Genomic DNA, 21,856 nt, shown 5'->3' with positions numbered 1-21,856 from the left:
TTTTTAAGCTACAAGGAGAGAGAGAGAGAGATTTTGTATGTGTTTTGATAAAAATTCAAAGCTATTAATGTGTAAGAAAGTCCCAAAAATAATGTTGTAGTATTGAGAGAGAGAGAGAGAGCGTGTGCATGAGAGAGAGAGAGTGAGAGAGTGAGAGAGTGTGTGTATAAAGATCCAAGGCTACTAATGTAGGAGAGGATCTAAGGAAATATTATAGAAAAGAGTGCTAGAAATTTTTGAAGCCAAAGAAGGGGGCGCCCCCTTCTTTGGCTTTCAAAAATTTCTAGCACTCTCTCATATAATACTACAATACTACTTTTGTTCCCCCTTCTTTGGCTTCAAAAAATTCTAACACTCTCTCATATAATACTACAATGCTACTTTTGGGCCTCTCTTACATTAATTTGAAAAAGGCACCTCTTTATCCAAACTACTTTTCACATTTTTTTTGTCTCTTTCATCAATATCTTTTTAATATCTTTCTTGTCTCTCATCAATATTTTTTTAATATATATCTCTCTCCCTCTCTCTCTCTCTTATCCAAAAGTCATTTTTATCTCTTTCTCCTCCCTCTCTTTTCCATTGAGTCCTAATACCCTTTCAATTGAAATTCCTTGTATTCAAGGTATCTAGAATGTATTTTTGGATTTAAGGACTAGGTAAACCATTGATGAATTACTTAGTCAAGGTGGATTAGAGTTTGTATGAGCAATAATCTTTAAATATATGTCTTTAGTTCTATAATATACAATAAACAAACCTGCCTTGATTTGTCTCTCTATGTATATGTGTGTGTGCATGCACGCACACACATGTGTCTTATTAAGAACTTGTTTCTATATCTCTCTCTTATTCAAATACGTTTATTTGTCTCTCTATGTGTATGTGTGTTTGCATACATACGCATGTGTGTGTATGTGTTTTTTTTAAAATTATTATTAAGAACTTGTTTCTATGTATCTCTCTTATTCAAAAACTATTATCACAAAAAATCTCTCTCTCCCTCTCTCTTAATATAACACACACACACACACACACACACACACACACACACACACACACACACACACACACACACACACACACACACACATGTATTTATGTGTGTATATTGAAAGTCTTAATACACACATACACACACATATGATTAGCTCAAAGAAGTATAACTATATTTTATAGCCTATGAATATTAATATTACAATAATATGATTCAAGTTAGCAAAGACATGCACAATGAGAGATCAAAATGATGCTCTCTCTCTCTCTCTCTCTCTCTCTCATTAAGCATATTGATTGAGCACCAAATTTATACTTATTTTCACCAATCAATATCCCTTCTTGCTACCATAGTAAATAATCCACAAATGTGTAAGCTTTAATAATGAGTTTTTTAAAAAAAACCAATGTTTAATGATGTTGCTAGAGCCATGCACAAAGAAAAATATTTAGTGACTCTTTAGAATATGCAAATATAGAGATGTTTATGCACCAATCCATGCTTATGGAAGAAAACTTATATCTCATATTTGAAAATAGAAAAAAAATTCAACGTTGCCCATAGTGTTGACCAGCAAAGCGAAGACTTTGATAATTCTTAGAGCAAATGGATTTTATTTTGTTGAGAAAATATAGACATACCTCGCTTGGTTAGTTATGATCAAATTTATGATAATCTTCTACTATCATTGTCTATCAGTTTGTAGAATAATAGTACACTTGCCAGAGATCAATGTAATATAAATCTAGATCCGAATTGCTTGTAGAAATTATTTTGTATTGTAAATGAGAGAGAGAGAGAGAGAGAGAGAGAGAGAGAGAGAGAGAGAGAGAGAGAGAGAGAGAGAGAGAGAGAGAGAGAGAGAGAGAGAGAGAGAGAGAGAGAGAGAACTATTTACAAGTAAAGAGCGAACTATTTGTTGCGACACATGTTATAATCCAATGTAAAATAAGTTTTGTCAAACCTAGCGTACTTGCACAAATACTTCTGCATTGCAAACGAGAGAGAGAGAGAGAGAGAGAGAGAGAGAGAGAGAGAGAGAGAGAGAGAGAGAGAGAGAGAGAGAGAGAGAGAGAGAGAGAGAGAGAGAGAGAGAGAGAGAGAGCTCTATATATTAGTAAGGGAGAATTGTTTGTTGCAACACATGTCACAATCAATGTAATACAACTTCGATCGATTTAGAGTGCTTGTACAAATGTTTCCATATTGCAAATGTGAGAGAGAGAGAGAGAGAGAGAGAGAGAGAGAGAGAGAGAGAGAGAGAGAGAGAGAGAGAGAGAGAGAGAGAGAGAGAGAGAGAGAGAGAAAACTATTTTTTAAAACACATTTCATAATACAATATAATATAGATTCTACTAATCCAAAGTACTAACATAAATTATTTTTGAGTTGTGAGAGAGAGAGAGAGAGAGAGAGAGAGAGAGAGAGAGAGAGAGAATGAGCTACTTACATATGGAGAGAGAGAGAGAGTGTGTGTGTGAAGGTGATGGTGAAGGTAATGATGACGGTGGTGGTGGTAGAGTTAGCAGCCGGGGCGATGGTGGCGGCGACAACGGTGGTGGTGGTGGTGGAAGTGGAAGTGGAGATGGGTACATCTAAGGTTGGAATAAGTGAACTATGTGCAATAAGAATAGAGAGATTGCCAAAAAAAGCTCACTCAAAAAACTCGCTTCTTGCCTCTCCCCACTCTTGTGATCCACTCAATGTCTGTGTGATTGATGACCTATTTTTTGCATAGTGTAATGTGCCTGTCCAAGCTTGTTTTTAGCAGTCCACTGAGAAACGAATCTAAGCATTTCTGCCCGGCACTCCCATGGAATGTTCTGAGGTTTGTCACCTAGGATTTCCCGACTCCGCCTCACAATGGAATGTTTGCGGCCACTAGGATCGACTTGAAATTTGAGCTCCTAAGAGTCAAGGTCTCTTGATAGTATTCTAGCGCCGGATTCTGGACATCCTACTTTACGTAGAAATACCCAATCCGAAGCAGGCCCATGCTAAACTTGGTTCAAAGAGAATGGGAAATGAGAGGGATGCACCGCTCAACCTCTCTACCCATAGGGCATAGTCCCATTCTAGTGATATGAATCGGGTTTTAGCTTAACCATACCTAAAGGTCAGCCGACAGTAAAACCTTGTAAGAAGCCTCCCAGTTCTCTAGGACCACCCTTTTTAAGATAGACCCATCGGGGTTCTGCCCACCCGCTTCCCTAGATAGCTTTAGTTTTTTAATTAGGTCCTATCACATTTATGTGTGACATTCAAAATCAGCTTCATTAATTAAGCCTTTTAGGGAACATGGTTCGTTTGCGTAATTTACAACATTCTCACGAAAACAAAACCAGCAGCCGTTTTGACCAACAAGTTTCTTAACTTATCTTCAAGTTAATCTTTGTCTCCTGCCCATATAGGAGAATTATGCATCCCTTCTGTCCAACAGAAGTACCTGGTCCAAATCACATGGCACCATAATTTCCATCCAGTATCTAGAATAGGATTTTCCAATGCTTCCAGATGCTGGGCTCACGGTAGTCTTCAACTTCGTTCCAGACTCGGCAAGGGGCGTTCAAAGCTCCACGGACCCCAAGCGACCTTGAAGCAAGACACACTTTCCGTGGTTGGCCTTATCACCACTCGATCTTCGGCTCGTGAATTGAGCAGTGCCCTCTCGGGGTAATCCACAGTGCGATCTTGGAGAGATGATCCACCCGTGCAAATATCCTTCCTTAATTAATCCAATTAAGAATCAAACATAATCAAAGCAATCAGCTTAATATCACCTTCCAAGGAAACATTCCTTTATTTCCCATGGCAATTTGTCATCATAGACCCTTGCCATGCATTTACCACCAACACAAGCACTTGGAATAATCATCCAAATCACATCCCACAATCAATTTAATGCAAAAACATTTAGGACATTATTTGATCAATCAACAAAAACAATGGTATCCTTTTCCAAACATTGCAAGAATAGTCGTGATAACCTTTCCATCGCGTGTTTGCTCTCCCCCTTGGGATCATAAACAGTTCTTAGTAAAATTTACTTAGCACACCCTTCTTTGGCTAAGGCATATGTTAGGGGTTTAAACACTATACATGACATAAGTTCTATCAATCACTTATATTGATCGATAACCCATCCTTCTTCCCAATAGGTACAAAAGCATCCATCTTTCATTCGACTAAGGGTTTCCTAATCCCTAGAGTTCTTGCCTTTGAGGGTTGGAGATGTTGCTTGCATCTAGCCTGAATAGGATTGACACAGTTCCTCACTATTGGACGAATCTCAAGATATTGTAGTTTTAATCCTAATGTTTGTATTCGGATACAAGGGTTTGTGCGAACCTCAATGCATCATATGAGTAAATCTACGCTCGATCATCTATGGATACGGAAAGAATTTTCTAAAATCCCCTACGAGTTCATTAACTACTGAAAAATAATTCAAGTTACTTGTTAAAACAACTCATGTGCATGCCAAGCGACATACCCTATGTCTCAATGAATAGCGGAGACAACATTTAATACATGGATATTCGGATATGAATTATCCATACCTGATGTTGTATTCGTATTTGTGGAAATGCCCTGGCCAGTGGCTCCATTGTTAGATGCGGGATTACCATTGATACGTGTCTTCCTTCATTTGGGGGACCATACTTTTGACTTATGAATTTTTCTCTCCCTCTTTGTCTCCCGTCAGAGAGATAGTGTGCCGGGGTGACTTCCTTGATTGCGTCAAGGGGGTTTAATTTGCGGGGAAAGGGAATAAATTGCGGGGAAGAGATGGAGTGTGTGGCCACCCTTTAAGGAGGGGAAGGGAGGAAATTCCCAAAACCTTCCCTCTCTCTCTCTCTCTCCCTCTCTCTTCTTCTTCTTCTTCTCTTCTCCTCCTCCTCCTCCTCCTCTTCTTCTTCTTCTTCTTCTTCTTGTTCTTGTTCTTGTTCTTGTTCTTCTTCTTTTTCTTCTTCTTCTTCTTCTTCTTCTTCTTCTTCTTCTTCTTCTTCTTCTTCTTCTTCTTCTTCTTCTTCTTCTTCTTCTTCTTCTTCTTCTTGTCTTCCTCTCCTCCTCTTCTTGTCTTCCTCTCCTCCTCTTCTTGTCTTCCTCTCCTCCTTTCCTTCTCCTCTCTCTCTCTCTCTCCCTCTTTAGGCAGCCGACAACAAGGGGGGTCTCTCTCTCTATCTTATGGTAGCAAAAGGGGGGTGGCAAGAGGTCATCTCCCCTATTCGTCTAAGGGGGAGAAAATAGCGTGTCTCCACCCTTCAACGCTTTTCCCCCCTTATTTGTGATTTGGAGGGGTGCTTATATAATGGTTTGGGAGGTTTATTACGTGGGGGGGGGGGGGGGGGGCAGAACAAATAGTAAGGGGGGAGTGAGGTGGCACACGTGTGCCCCTCCTCCCCATCGTAATCGTCATCTTCTTCACCTCTCTCATTTACGTGTTCGGCTCCCTCAGTCGACTTCTAGTTCAACTTCTCCTTCACCTACTTTTGCTAAATTATGGCTCCCCTCTCCATCTCATAGTTTAACTCCCCTCCCTCATCGACATGTGGTTTTAAATCCCCCTCCCTCCGCCAACCGATGGCGTTGACAGGGGAGAAACATAATAATAATTTTCGTTTTTACTTTGGAAATAAAAGGGAGGGGGTGCTCTTAACGATGGCAGAATACTACATCGGCGTCAGAATATTACATCCTCTCCCCCTTAGAGAACGCGATATGTCCTCATCTCTGAAGAATTGGGGAAGACAAGCATTAATGGGGCTTAGGACCTGTGGGTTAAGACCCGTCATGCGTCCCCTGCACTACTCTGATCACTCATAAACATGCGGTCTTTTGAAACAACAACTTATTCTATTAGATCTATCTGAGTCTGGATTACAAGTGAAGAGTTTATTGTAGTTACATCTCATGGATATCCTCTAGGTTTTTCCTAGGTATCTGGTATATTCTAGATCACTGGAGCTTGTATAATTTCATTCCTTGTAAGTTCAAGTTCTCTTCGAGTCCTGTTGGAACAATTGACGTGGTTATGCCCAATGTTGTGGCACTCAGAGCATCGGTGTTTAGGGTGCTTTGGACATTCCCTTTTGAAATGACCTAACTCCCTGCAATAGAAACAGCGCAGAGCTTTATCACTTGGGGTCGCATGGTTCTTAGCTATCCTTGGCAGGAGTTTCTTCTTTAGACCAAACTGTCCTAGGATCCTTTTAGTAGATCGAAGTGGTCCTTTACCTTGGAAACTATGTTCCAGATTGTCCGCTTCTTAGTTCAGGACTGAGCTTCATGGACAATCGGCTTTGCTTGTAATACTAAAGAATACTTCCAAGCTTTGACATTTTGGAAAGATCCAATCCCATATTAGTTGAGAAGAAACGACTTAAGAGTAATTCATTGCAAGTTATAATTGCTAGAGTATCTCTTAGTCATTTGCAAGTTCTAGGCTCAAAATAGATGCAGCTCATATTACTCAAGTTAACTGTAGTTACAAGAGTAAATTCTATTCCAATACAAGTTGGGTTACATGTTAATAAAAATTATAGGATTTCTTATCATCCTGAAGAGGTGTAGTAGACTCTAGGTCTTTGTCTTCAACTGATCCCTCTATATATCCAAAGATTTCACTTGTGTAGCTTTGTTTCCCTGGGGGATCCATATCTTTTGGACTTAAGTCAGGGCAGTCTGCTTGGACATGCCCTAGCTCATTGCAATGGAAGCATTGACGGTAAGGACATCTCCTACGGATGTGCCCTATCTCTCCACATGTGTGGCATCTCTTGCCCTGATCTTGGGAAACATCTTTGTCACAATTGCTCAATCCAAGTTCTTGTACGATTGGCTTTGCTCAAAGTAATGCATCTTGCAAGTTCGTTGGAAGCATTGCTTCAAGATGGTGGTTCAGAGGAGTGTTTAGGCCATGGCATAACTTGGATACTTATTGTGCAATATCCATAGGTGATGCGTATTTTAGTAGGGTTACAAACTTTGATAGTAGGCCTCCAAGGTTAATTCTAGCTGTTTGAGCTTGAAGAATTCATTCATCTTCAAAGTCTGGTAGGTTGGCGGAAGGTATCATCCATGTACAATATCTTTCACCTAAGCCCAAGTAATAGCGACTTCAGAAACACCTTGATCTTTGCACCATTGCTTCTATCACATCCGAGACTGGCCAACTAACTTGAGTTTTCCTATCATTGCTTGATTGGAGAAAGCAATTTCTGAAGCAAAGAAATAATCATCCATCGACTCAATCCATATCTCTGCCTTGGCTTGAGAAGGAATTTGCTTGAGAAGGAATTTCTTCCCTTGCATGTCAGCATTTGTGGGTGTAGAAGATGCATGACAATCAAGCCATACCACTTAGGTTATTTTGTTTAGGATATGCCTACAAACCATACGTTAATCAATCATATATCATTATGAAGTTTCACTCTAATACCAACTGTAACGTGCCCGTCTGTCGGTTGTTCAAGCACGTTTTTAGCAGTCCATCGAGAAACGAATCTAAGTGTCACCGCCTGGCACTCCCATGGAATGTTCTGAGGTTTGTCACCTAGGATTTCTCGAGTCCACCTCCCAATGGAACGTTCGTGGATCGAACCCACTAGGATCGCCCCGAAATCTAGGCTCCTAGGGGTCAAGGTCTCCTGATAGTATTCTAGCGTCCGATTCTGGACATCCTACTTTACGTAGAAATACCCAATCCGAAGCAGACCCATGCGGCACTTAGTTCAAGGAGAAGGGGAAACGAGAGTGATGCGCCGCTAAACCTCTCTACCCGTAGGGCATAGTCCCATTCTGGTCCCCTGAAATGGCATGAATCGGGTTCTAGCTTTAACCATACCTAAAGGTCAACTGACGGTAAAACCTTATGAGAACCCTCCCAGTTCTTTGGGACCACCCTTTCATAGGATAGACCTGTCCAGGTTCTGCCCACCTGCTTCCTTGGATAGCTTTAGTTTTCTAGTTAGGTCCTATCACATTTATGTGTGACATTCAAAATCAGCTTCATTAATTAAGCCTTTTAGGAAACAGGGTCCGTTTGTGTAATTTACAGCACTGTCACAAAAACAAAACTAGCAGTCCTTTTGACAAACAAGTTCCTTAACTTATCTTCAAGTTAATCTTTGTCTCCTACCCATACAGGAGAATTATTTGTTCCTTTTGTTCAACAGAAGTACCCGGTCCAAATCACATGGCACCATAATTTCCATCCACTATCTAGAATAGGATTTTTCAATGCTTCGAGACGTTGGGCTCACAGTAGTCTTCAACTCCGTTCTAGACTCGGCAAGGGGTGTCCAGAGCTCCACTGACCCCAAGCGACCTAGGAGCGAGACACACTTGGCAAGGGGTGTCCAGAGCTCCACTGACCCCAAGTGACCTAGGAGCGAGACACACTTTCCATGGTTGGCTTTTTTACCACTCGACCTTTGGCCTGTGAATTGAGCAGTGCCCTCTCAGGGTAATCCGCGGTGCGATCTTGGAGATGATCCACACTTGTAAATATCCTTCCTTAATTAATCCAATTAAGAATCAAGCATAATCAAAGCAATCAACTTAATATCACCTTCCAAGGAAACATTCCTTTCCCATGGCAATTTGCCATCATAGACCCTTGCCATGCATTTACCACCAACATAAGCACTTGGAATAATCATCCAATTCACATCCCACAATCAATTTAATGCAAAATCATTTAGGACATTATTTGATTAATCAACAAAAACAATGGTATCCTTTCCCAAACATTGCAAGAATAGTCGCGATAACCTTTCCATTGCGTGTTTGCTCTCCCCCTTAGGATTAGGAGCGGTTCTTAGTAAAATTTACTCAACACACCCTTCTTTGACTAAGGCATATGTTAGGGGTTTAAACATTGTACATGACATAAGTTCTATCAATCACTTATATTGATCAATAACCTAGCCTTCTTCCCAACAGGTACAAAATTATCTGTCTTTCATTCGATTAAGGGTTTCCTAATCCCTAGAGTTCTTGCATTTAAGGCTTGGAGATGTTGCTTGCATCTAGCCCAACTCCCGAATAGGATTGACATAGTTCGGGAACTCAAGGTATCATAGTTTTAATCCTAATTTTGTATTCGGATACAAGGGTTTGTGCGAACCTCAATGCGTCATATGAGTAAATCTACGCTTGGTCATTTATGGATACAGAAAGAATTTCCTAAAATCCCCTACGAGTTCATTAACTACTGAAAAATAATTTAGGTTACTTGTTAAAAGAACTCATTCGCATGCCAAGTGACATACCCTATGTTTCAATGAATAGTGGAGATGGAAATTAATACTTGGATATTCGGATATGAATTATCCATACCTGACATTGTATTCGTATTCGCGGAAACGCCTTGGCCGTGGCTCCATTGTTAGATGTGGGATTACCATTGACACATGTCTTCCTTCATTTGGGGGCCATACTTTTGACTTAAGAATTTCTCTCTCCCTCTCTGTCTCCCGTTGGAGAGATACTGTGCCAGAGTGACTTCCCTTGATTGCAACGGGGGGTTTAATTCACGGGGAAAGGGAATAAATTGCGGGGAAGAGACGGAGTGTGTGGCCACCCTCTAAGGAGGGGAAGGGAGGAAATTCCTAGACTGACCAACAAAGCATTAGGCATCTTCTTAGTCAACCACAAATATCTAACCGACACATTAAATGAGCTACTTTTATTCAAAGTTTTCATCCCCTTATACAATATCAACCTGGAAAAGAGAATGTTGTTGCTGATGCTTTGAGTAGAACACCGACAATTCAAAATATTTCTGTGATATCATTTGATTCCCTTATCCCTATGAAAGATACTTATCACCAAGATCCTACTTTTCAAGCTGATTGAAATAAACTAGTTGCAAATAATTGGATTCCTATTGATTCATTGTCTTACACTAATGGATTTATGTTTTATGAAAAAAAATTGTGTGTGACTGTTCCATTTCGACATTTGTTTTGCATGAAATTCATTGTCCCCCATATCAAGGTCATAGAGGAATTATATCTACTTTGCGTACATTGATTGAAGATTTTTTTTGGTCACACATGGACACTGATGTATCTAACTTTGTATCTGAATGCCTAATTTGTCAACGAGTAAAAAGACACCATGGTAAACAATATGGTTTACTAATGCCATTATCCATTCCATCATGACCATGGGAACTGATTTCAATGGATTTTATCACTGGTCTACCTAACACTAAAGCTAATCACGATATGATTTGGACTATTGTAGATAGGTTTAGCAAACAAGCATATTTTATTCCATGCAAGAAAACCTTAACTGCATCTCAAGCTGCTCAATTGTTTTTGAAAATCGTTTTTACTAACCATGGTTTACCCAAAGTCATTATTTCTGATCGTGATTCTAGATTCTACAATAATTTTTGGATTACATTGTTTGCTAACTTAGGAACAAATATTGATTTTTCATCTGCATTTTATCCTGAAACAAATGGTCAAACAGAAGCTACTAACAGTACAATCTTAGATCTTTTGCGTGCCTATACAATTTCAAAACCACACACATGGGATACATATCTACATTTACTTCAGTTTGCATATAATAACACACCACATACAGCTACAAAGAAAGCACCATTTGAAATTATTTATGGATATCGATTGTCTACACCTGTTACATCATTATCAAACAAAATGCAAATTGCCGATGATATTGCTAACGTGCATGCTACTATTTTTGATGAAGTTAAAGATATGATTGCCAAAGCCCAACAATCATACACAAAACAAGCAAACAAGAAAAGAAAAGCTATGAGTTTTAAAGTTGATGATCATGTTTGGTTACGAATTGAAAAACGAAGATTACAAAGTGTAGATAAACATCCCGTTGTCAAATTAGCACCTAGATTTTATGGACCATTCAAGATCATACACAAAATCAATGACAATGCATTTAAACTAGAATTACCACAACATTGGAAAATCCACAACACCTTCCATATCAGTTTATTACGACCTTTTAAAGGACAACTACCTGTACACCCTATCTATGAAAACCCTCCTTTGCTAGACGAAGAAACTGAAATCCTAGAGCCTGAAACTATTATCGATACTAACTTTATGACCACTAGAACTGGTCGTAGATATTCTAGATATTTGGTCAAGTTTAAAAATCATCCTGTTGAAGAGGCCCAATGGATGCACGCTAGAGACCTAAGTGCTTTTCCCACACTGTTAGCTCCACATTGAGCTAATAGCAATTGAGGACAATTGCTATCCCACCCCGGGGGTATGATGCCAGGAGGCATATTCCATGGTGGATTCCGTGAGGTTTTGCAGTGGATTCCGTAAAATTTTATTACCGGGGCTCATACACAAGGTGGATTCTTTGTGTGAAAAGTCGATGGGGACGCTTATCCTTTTCGGGCGTTTTGTTAATTTAATGTGTAAGTGGGTGATTCCATAGCGGGTGATTCCGAAAAATACACATTTAAATTAATAAACGTTTATGAGTTTAGAGTGCGCACTCGTAATAAATTAAGGTTAGGATTGAGTTCTAACCAATTTATTTTTGTAGCTAAAGACTGCTAGGTATTCACTTTTGTCGGTTTAATTGTATTATTTTTCTAACAATTGTGAATGCTTCAATTGATGTGTAGAGCAAGCAGCGGTGGCATTGGGAAGCATTGGAGGATAGCGTGTATTCAAATTATCATCAATTTTTGATGGGCGCATATCTTAGGCATGGAGTCCATATTTTGACGCGCTTATTTATTAAAGTGCTTGATATTTATTTATTACTTTTGTATGTGCATGGGCGCACGATTTAAATATTTGTATTGGACATTGTATTTGGGTATCGCCTGACTCCTTGAGCGCCCAATAGCTTTAATTCTTTAGTGGCACAAAAGCAAACACAAAACTAAAGCGTGCTAATTGTAAATTGGGCTATTTTTTGAGCTTGAAGATGAATAATATATAAAATACATGCTTTGTGGAGCGCTCACACAAGGCATGGGGGGAGATTGCACCCAATTAGTCTCTTGCTTCATGTCGTGCAAGCTTTCTTCCTTGTTTTTTGTGCAAAAAGTAGAGTTCTTTTGTTCTTGGGGACCTTATGACGCTCACTACGCACGCATACGGCATCCGATCTGTGCACCAGTAAAAGGGGGTTCTATCCCCTAAAATAAAGGAAAGAAAGGAAAATACTAAGAGCAAATAATCGTTGCCTTGCAAAGGCCTGGTAAAACGTTTTTTCAACGTGAAGGGGAGGGGGGAGCGCAAATCTTTATACACCCCCTCAAATCCATCAATTCTCAATTCCTGTGACTAGGGGAATGATGAGAAATGGTTTGGGGCCTGAGATAGAGAATCTCTTTGCTTCACATAACTATAAACTAGGCGTTATACAATGTACTGATTAAAAAATTCAGAAATCAGTCTTTCTCTCTCCTCTTTGCACCTTGTTCCTATGGCTCAATCTATGTGAGAGAGGGGGATAGACTGAAGCGATAGATTTTAGACATGTGATGATGCTGAAGTGTTAAGGGGCATAAATCAAAGGTTGAGGATGTGTCAATGGCTATGAAAGAGCATTAGCAGCTTCTCAACTTTGAAATATATGTAGATTCGTATTAAATTAAATGCATAAGTGCTCAATTTTGTCATTTTATGATGAATCTTTCGTGCATAATTTAGAAAACGGTTTCGAATGTTTGAATATGGTTTTTAGTTCTTGAAAAAATCAAAATTTGTTAGAAATGCGGGATCTAGAGCATGGCAGAGGTGGAAGCTATGGAGGATGGAAGATGAAGATACTACTCATGTTGACATAGACAAAGAAGACAACTGTTACACAAGTGAATTAGTTTTCAAGATTGAGACTTGAACTCATAAACACAATCTTGTGTAGGACTGACAATGACACAGAGACTTGACAGAAAGAAACAAGTACTATTGCATTATCATGATATGAAAGTGATAGTCAAGTACATCATTATATAGGATTGCTTGGTAGCACATTTCATCACTGTGCCTATGGGATCTGTCTCTCTTCCTAGAATGAACTGCATCTTCCTAGCCTAGTTGTTCCATACAAAGGGGCATACATAGGGTGTGATTGGCAGATTCTCAACACCCCTCCTCAATCACAACCTGAAAGTACAAAGTGTGTAGAGGCTTTAGTGAGAGCAGTACCTGCAAAGTGTGGGCATACCACAAACATGGCAAGACACCAGAGGCTGTCGCAGAAAAGGCTAAGTGTGGGTACCATAAACATGGTGGACATCCAGAGGCTGTAACAGGGGCCTCACAAAGTGTACAGAGGCTGTAGTACAAGGCTTACATGAGGAGTTTACAAAGCTTATGAAAGGAACATTAAGGCAGGTACAATGCTTTTAAAACAGAAAATGAGAGACAAGGACCGATAGGCCCTTGTGGTCTTTTTCAGCATATGCTATTTCTTTGTCAGCATCATGGAAAATCTTCTTATCTTTCTTCTCTTCTTCATGATCTTCTTGGTCTGTTCCTTTATTGACTTTGCTTGTAGCATTTTTGAGTTTGCTCTTCCAGTTGTCCCCCTCAAGCAAAGTGGTAGACATGTCTTCAGAATCTTCAAATGGATTCATTGATTTCTCTTTGGTGTAGGTAGCTCCATTTCCTTCTGCAAGTAGAGTAAGAACATCTTCTATGTCATGTAGATAAGCAACACAAGTCATGTTACTCTTCATGAAGTGTATCCACATAGAAATTTTCCTGATTTTCATTGATATGACCACGAATCAGCTTCAAATCTGATATAAATCAGTAAGAGTGTTGTACTCAAGTGTATCAAAGGATACAAGAAAAATAGTGTCAAATAACACTTGATAAGTATCAATAGATACTGTTCTTGACGAGCCTGATGTTGATGCTGGATCTTCTTGGACCTTCTTCTTGTTGATTTTGATGTTTTGATTTCTAGCTGAAGACTGAGTTTTGGAGTAGATAAGTGTAGCAAAACCTTCAGTTGAGTGAGAAGTAAGAGTTGGAAGAGGAGCTTGATGTGGTTGTTGCTTGAGCTACTTGATTTCTTCAACTCTTTCAAATCTTCCAAGCACAAATCTCCCTTCCTTGATGATTTGATGGGAAAGTTGATCAGTTCAAAGTGGCAAGGGTTTTGCTGACTCCAGAGAAGTGAGAAATTCAAGTAAAATGAAAGCTTGAAGTAGAAAAGCTATGGCTTCCACAGTAGGGTTTTGAACCTGACTGGTTTTTTCAACGTAGCAGTGCGCAGAAGCAGGCATTTGACGATCCCTCTGAGTGGAAGAAGGTTTAGATATGGTTCTTCAAAAGCCCTATGGTCGCAGGACTGTTCGCGGATGGTGCTGATCACACAAAGCGTACGACCAGGCAGAGGCGCAGATCTAACAGAGATCTCGAATTCACACAATGCTGCTTTCTGATGCGCACGATGTTGAGCTGCGATGTGATAGGAAGCTGCGCCACGAGTAGAGGAACATTTTTCTAGAAGGAATCGTGGGATGAAACGGCTTGTAGTGTGAGATCCAGGGGCTCAATCAGAGCTATGTGCTGTTTGGCTATGGCTGCCACAAGTTTGGCTGAAGATGAAGTTGAGAAAAGAAGTCATACACTGAGCTGAACTGGATAGAGATTATGAGAGACTGAGGGAGCAGAGAGAGGACCTGAAACATGCTAAGCCATGCTCAGCTGCGCTCTGATACCATGTTAGAAATGCGGGATCTAGAGCATGGCAGAGGTGGAAGCTATGGAGGATGGAAGATGAAGATACTACTCATGTTGACATAGACAAAGAAGACAACTGTTACACAAGTGAATTAGTTTTCAAGATTGAGACTTGAACTCATAAACACAATCTTGTGTAGGACTGACAATGACACAGAGACTTGACAGAAAGAAACAAGTACTATTGCATTATCATGATATGAAAGTGATAGTCAAGTACATCATTATATAGGATTGCTTGGTAGCACATTTCATCACTGTGCCTATGGGATCTGTCTCTCTTCCTAGAATGAACTGCATCTTCCTAGCCTAGTTGTTCCATACAAAGGGGCATACATAGGGTGTGATTGGCAGATTCTCAACAAAATTCTCAGTTGGTTCTTGCTGTTGGTATAATAAAAATGAAAATCGAGAAAACCGCAATGCAAAAATTATGGGAAAACGAAGAAATTGAGGGTTTAATGTGTTCTCATGGTTCTTTTGGTGTTCACATGGAAGCATATGAAGTAGAATGCAAGCTCTTGATTCATGAAAGCTCTACATGTCTAAAAATTAAAAAACCATTAATAAATAATAAAATAAATCAAAAAAGCAAGAAAAATGGAGAAAATTAGGTTTTACGTATGAAAAATTTATGAATGTAATCATCAATGTATGGTGGGGCTAGGGCATGGGGTTTAGCCTCAGTTTATCCCCATTCTTTATGTTAAAGTGCGTATTTATTATGGACTCTCTTCCTTGAGACCCTTCTCCTTTCTTTGCTGCTTTTGCACTCTAGTAACAACACCAATCATGGGGCCATAAAGGTCACTCCACGAGGTAGAAATTTTGATTTAGTGCTATTCTCTGCCCTTTTTTTTCTACCTCAACTAGATTTGTAGCAAATGTCGAAGGATCATTGGAGGTTTGTTTATTTTTTAATTAGTCTTGATATCCTCTCGCTTGGGATAGTTCTCTTTATAGTGCCCCTCACCCCCACACCTCCTACAAACATGAGTATAATCTTGATTTTTGCAAGCATTTGGGTAGTATGTCACTATATGACTTTCCTATTGGCATCTATAACAAATTGTTGGTCCTCTAGGCCTTTGCTATCCATTTTGCCCCATTATATTACAAAAATTACCATTATTTCTCCGAAAATGAGAATTCCTTCCTCGATTGTCATCATTGTTATAATTGTTTCGAGGCATTGGGGGTCTACCTTGGGTAGGCAATCCGTGGGGCCTAAAAGGTTGATTGGGTGGCCCAATCTCATAAATAGTCTCATTGAGATCCATATAATTATAATTTCTTTGCATTGCACGAGCCTGTTGCTATTCTTGGCCTATTTTATGCCAACAATTTGCATCCACATGCCATGTTTTAAGACAAAAGGTACAAAATGGAAGATGGTCAAGCATTAATCTTGAAGGAGTTGGGCATTCAATAGCTACATGACCATACCCATAACACTTACCACACCAAATATTTGATATGGGTGGGTTTGAAGTTGAACAGGTTGGTGGTAGTTGTGCATTAGAGGCTTGTGTAGCTATTGAATAAATTTTCTTTAATGGTGCTTGGACCACACCCATTATTTTATCTTTTAATTTTCTTAGCAACTTTGCGGTAATGTCTGCTACTTTAGCTTCATCTAATGGAGACTAAGTCTCATGCATGGATGGCATTCATGTTTGCATCATGTAAGTTGAAATTGAAGTATATAGATTCAAAAACACTATATTAGGGAATTTAGAAATTTTCATGCACTTTGGGAACCCCCAATATCTTTATTATTTGACCACGTAGTCAAATCTTGTTGTGTTACTTAAAGGTGGAGTCTACACTAAATACTACATAAGTTACCTTTTCAAATTCCACTTTTAAATATGGATCAATATTTAGCCACATGGTCAAATATTTAACACTTATTTGAAAATGAGACTTGGAAAATTCCCAAATTCTCTAATATGGTGTTCAAAGGTACATTTGGTAAATTTTAGTTTATAGTTGCACATGAGCTTAACAGAACAATCACATATGATATTTTCTTAGGCACCCCACTTGAAGTGCTTGGATATTCCATCTGAGGTTCTTTGAATAGATTCTTCCATCGTCGTTGGCTAAGTTGCACCTCTTCCCACCATCTAGCATGTGTTTTAGCATCTACTAGTATTGAGCGGTGGATTTTGCCTAGGGAAATTACTCAAACATCGCAACAAAACTTAATTTCAAGAGAAAAATAAACTCTGTCGAAGGCGGCATAGGCAATTGGGTCGATTTTAAGCAGCAAGCAGCCGACGAGTTCCAAAAGTGCTTTAAAGACCCACCAAGCAACGGTTGGGGAATTTTCATAATTTCTTGGGATGTCAGATGAGACTTCTGGAAGTGGTTGGTAGTGGGGAACTTTGACTCGGTCATGCAAAAATTTTCAGAGCATTAAACGAACACCGAACGCAAGAATGGGAGTGCTCGAAGGCCAAGACCAAAAGAAGGCAAGTGTGAACTGCCTTTTTGGGTGAAAGGGGGTGCCTTTTGGTAGCACCCCCACCAATTTTTTTTGTGGAGGACAAGGGGGGCCATTTTTTTGAATCGCATGAAGGAAAAATGGGGCTTTGGTTGTGCACATCATATAGGGAAAATAAGCATTCACTTGAAGTGCTTGGATATTCCATCTGAGGTTCTTTGAATAGATCCTTCCGTCGTTGTTGGCTAAGTTGCACCTCTTCCCACCATATAGCATGTGTTTTAGCATGTACTAGTATTGAGCGCTGGATTCTACCTAGGAAAAGTGCTAACAAATTGCCAAAAAATTCGAATTTCAAGGGATAAATAAACTCCGTCGAAGGGGGAAATCAGGTCGATTTTAAGCAGCAACGACGAGTTTCAAAAGTGCTTTAAAGACCCACCGAGTGACGGTTGGGGAATTTTCATAAAATGGGGCACCATGGCTGCAACGACGAATGATGAAGAGGGGGGGAGAGGGCAAATGCCACTTCAATGTAATCCCATAGATTGATTATAGCAGCAAATGCTTGATCTTTTCACTCTCCATTGCTGCCCTTCGCTCCTCCAATGGCTGCTCGATTATTCAGTTCCAATTATAGTCTTTCTCTCTCCTCCCTCTCTCTCTTCTCGAAGAGGTTGTTCATGCATATGAAATCAAGAAGAAGAGGGACTTAAGGATGCTTGTCCGGCAAGGATCTGATTACTCCAAGATCAAGAGGAGGTTGAGGGAAGGTGTTAGCACTAAAGAATGGTCACCAGATGGTCCATTGGCAATCCATATCAATTATTAAAAAACCCGCAACATGCACATAAGCAGTATGCCTCATTTTTTACAAAGGAAACTTACTTATGTTTTATGTTTGATGGTCTAAATGAGATTCATATGGAACAAAAATTTATTTGGATCTTTTTTGCATTATGATTTAGGGTTGTGCATAAAAGAAATGCAGACTCGTAATGATAAATAGTCGCAATAATTAAATTACATCCTGAAAAGTGCATTTTTAGAGCAAAAATGAAGATTTTGTTGGTTTTGGGTGGGAAAAAGAGATGCACATGGAATGAAATTCTGATTAAAAACATCTTTCAACTGTCATAATCAATCAATAATCATAGATTAGAAAGTAATCTATTTTTATGCATAAATAAATAGGAAAAAATTGCAAAAAATTTTAAAAAATAGATTTTTGTGCTCCAAAAAATAGAAAAAAATATGATTAATGTCTGTGTATGTTTGGCAAGGTTGAGGCATGATGTTAAGCCTCAGATCACCCTTTTTTTAATGTTTTAGTACATTTTTATTGCTTTATACATCGAAAATGACAAAAAATAAAACCCTACACCTATGCAACGATGCAACACATAAACGGTAGGGGGAAAAAAGATTTGTGGAAGTGTTTAAGTGCTAAGAATGAAGTAAAGTCTTATCTTTTGGTTGTGCATGTCATATAGGCGATTGATCATTTAAGTTTTAAGAGGCTAGTAGCACGAGGTAACTCGGTGGTAGTCTCTAGCAACGCAACAACAACAAGTAGATTGAAAATCATTGAAGGATTGATTTTACACTCCACTTTGCTCATTTGTTTTAAAATAAAATGTTTGTGCAAAATAAGCATTCACTTGTGCATTTTGCATGCCATATGGTATAATCTCCTGGATACATAGCACCTGTATGTCGAACATTGACCCACGCTGAGAGTGTGAGGGAGTCCTTTGCTGTAGGTTAGACAAGCGGTTCATGGGGGTATGTTTAGTGAGGAAATATAAATTCCTGGATTTTTTGATAAATCAAAGAGTGAACTATGTATCGTGTGTCTTATATGTTGAGGTAGCGCATCAAGGGGCCAATCCCTGAGATGTAGGAGAGTTGCAGTGAAGCCGTAGTGTTTCAGCCGAGAGGTTGCCTCTTGTGTGTGTGATACGAGGTGTTATACCTATATGTTATGGGATCTCCCTTTGCAGAGGAAGGGAAGGTAAACGTTGGATTGTGTCCTATTACAAATGCAAAATCGATATTAGAGTTTAGTGTAGTGTGTGCTTTAGACGCTCCTGGCCGCGAGGCTGTGTGGGGTGTCTTCTGTGTCTTAGAGGTCCGGCTAGTGCTAGAGAGCTAGTGTCGGGTCCATTTTTGGTCCCAACAGGTGGTGCATTTGCCAGCAAAAAGTGGTGGTTCTGAATCTAGGGTCTCTACGGACCAAATAGTTAGTTTATGTCCTCTAACAAGAACCGTCAAGCTGAAATACAGAAAGAGGAACATGCTGAGAGGGCTAGACGGCGAGCTGAGATTTTAAAGCATTATTCTCCTCAAAGGAGCAGCCCGATACGCATAAGTGGTAGTGGTTTTAATAACCCAAGTGTCACAAAGAGCCCTTTGAGTGCAATAGGAATTCTTAATACTTCCCCTCTTCTAGTCACTCAACCCACTTCAGGTGGGGATGTAGTTTTACCTACACAAACTCCCATTGTCAATCTGATTGTAGCCATAGCACAACCCATTGCAATTCTAGCAGGGACAATGGATTTACTGGCATTAGGAGCACCTTTGCCCATCTTCCATGTGTTAGCAAAAGAAGATGGAGAACTCCACATTAATGAGTTTCAAAAACTCATGCTCAACTATCGAATCCAATATGAAGAGCATTTAATGATGTTCTTCAATATGACAATAAAAGGAAGGGCAATAGTATGGTATCACGGTCTAGAGGCCAGAACCATAACTAGCATTGACCGATTCTTCACGGACTTCATAGAGAGTTTGCCCCTGAGAGGGGTGGACAGTATTGGTTGCATGTCTTAAATGTAACACGCCAGGAGCCAAATGAGAATGTCCATGCCTATGCCAAGAAACTAAAGTAAGTTTCTCAAACTTGATACTTATATTCCCATTCCTCCAACTGCACAATTGCAATATTTCCTACATGGATTAGATTTCAACATCCAGGTGCAGTTGAGTAATGTCACTTTGTCGACATTGGCATTGCTAGTATCCAAGCAAAAGGAGTAGAGTCACGCTTGCAAGTGGCTTATGCAACAAGGGTAAATTGGAATAGCAATAATTTGGCACTGACCAACTGGAGTCAAGGGGACCCCATGTCAAATGTGAATGGAAGAGGGAGTATCATGCCAAATTTGCTTATGTTACCAGCTCCTCCCATTATGACTATGCCTATGGCTAGTCAGATGGCCCCACTGAATGGTGGAGGCCAAACAACAAACCTAAATATTGTCCCAGTAAGTCAGCGGCTAATTCCCAATCAAGTGATTAGGCCGATGGGACGACAGATAGACGATCACGGCTATCTGTCCTTGGTGAAGTTAAGGATATGATGAAGCACTACATTGACATGATTACTGAACAGTATAGACAAATAGTTATGGATGTCAATTTCCTTAAGAAGCAGCAAAATTTGATAGGGAGTCGACGCCCTGAAGAGGGTGCCCCCTCAAGATTCAGTTGTAAGTGGTGTGGTGTCCAACATTTCCCTAGGAATTGTCAAAATGTCAAATGTAATATTTGCGGAAAGTCTGGCCACTTAGCTGCTACCTATTAGAGTAACATTAGTTCTCTCCAACAAGGAAGTAAACAGCCAACGTCTAGTTAATCATCATGCACAAGGGAATAATCTCCAGCAAGATGATGGACCAAGACAAATATTGCAAAGAGGAAAGGCTATTGTAGAGGATTTGCCTCATGGTAGTGGAGTCAGCCTTATTGAGGCAATACATGTCAATGATGCTAAAAATTCTAATCTACGAGCCGTAACAAGAGGTCAAAAGGCTAGAGAGGGTGACAAAGGAATTGTAAAACTTGTCGAAGGAAACCCTAAGCAAGATGCTAGGGGAAAGCAAATCCTGAATCCTGATATGGAAGGTGGACCTCTAAGGCCTATTGATAGTAAAGTTGATCCCGAGAAGGATAAAGAATTGCCAAGAAAGGAGGAAAAATTTAAAAAAGAGGCACCAAAGCCTATCCAAAGACCAAAGGAGAGACTGGTTTGGCGAGAGCAGAGAACTTTGGCTAACTACCACGACTTTGATTTAGCAAGTTCTCTTTGCGAAGTTAAACCAGACATGAATCTCCCACAATTGATTAAACTGTCTCCAGGAGTACGCAAGGAATTCAAGAAAATCCTGCATATTTGTAACAGGTCCACCTGTTCACTTGTAGACACATCTTAGCAGCCCATCGGGAAGAGAGTCCAAAAACCACCACCCGCCGGCACTCCCATGGAATGTCACGGGGTTTGCAATCTAGGTCTTCCCAATTCTGCTACGAAGCAGAAGCATTCCGGCCATTCCCACTTAGGACCGACCTGAATCAGGGTTTTCCTAATGGTCAAGTTCCTAGAAGGTAGCTAGCGTCGAGCCCCAAACGAACTACTTTACACAGAAACATTAGGGTCGAAGCAGATTTATACTGCACTTGGTTCAAGGAGAATGGAAAACGAGAGGGATGCGAAGCTCGACCTCTCTGCCCATAAGGCATAGTCCCATTCCGTTCCCCTAAAACAGTATAAATCGGGACTCTAGCTTCCTGGATTCTAGGTCATTGTTTGCCTTGCTGTCAATTCCTTTGAGAAAAGTTCCCAGCCAAATGGGACTACCCTTCTGTAGGACGGACCCATGGTCACATCCACCGCAC

This window comes from Lygodium microphyllum, chromosome 19, assembly GCF_053477565.2.
Source record: "Lygodium microphyllum isolate KBCC chromosome 19, Lygodium_microphyllum_v1.1.10, whole genome shotgun sequence".
NCBI lineage: Eukaryota > Viridiplantae > Streptophyta > Polypodiopsida > Schizaeales > Lygodiaceae > Lygodium > Lygodium microphyllum.
The sequence above is the reverse complement of the archived record's forward strand: the minus strand, read 5'-3'. Positions refer to the sequence as shown.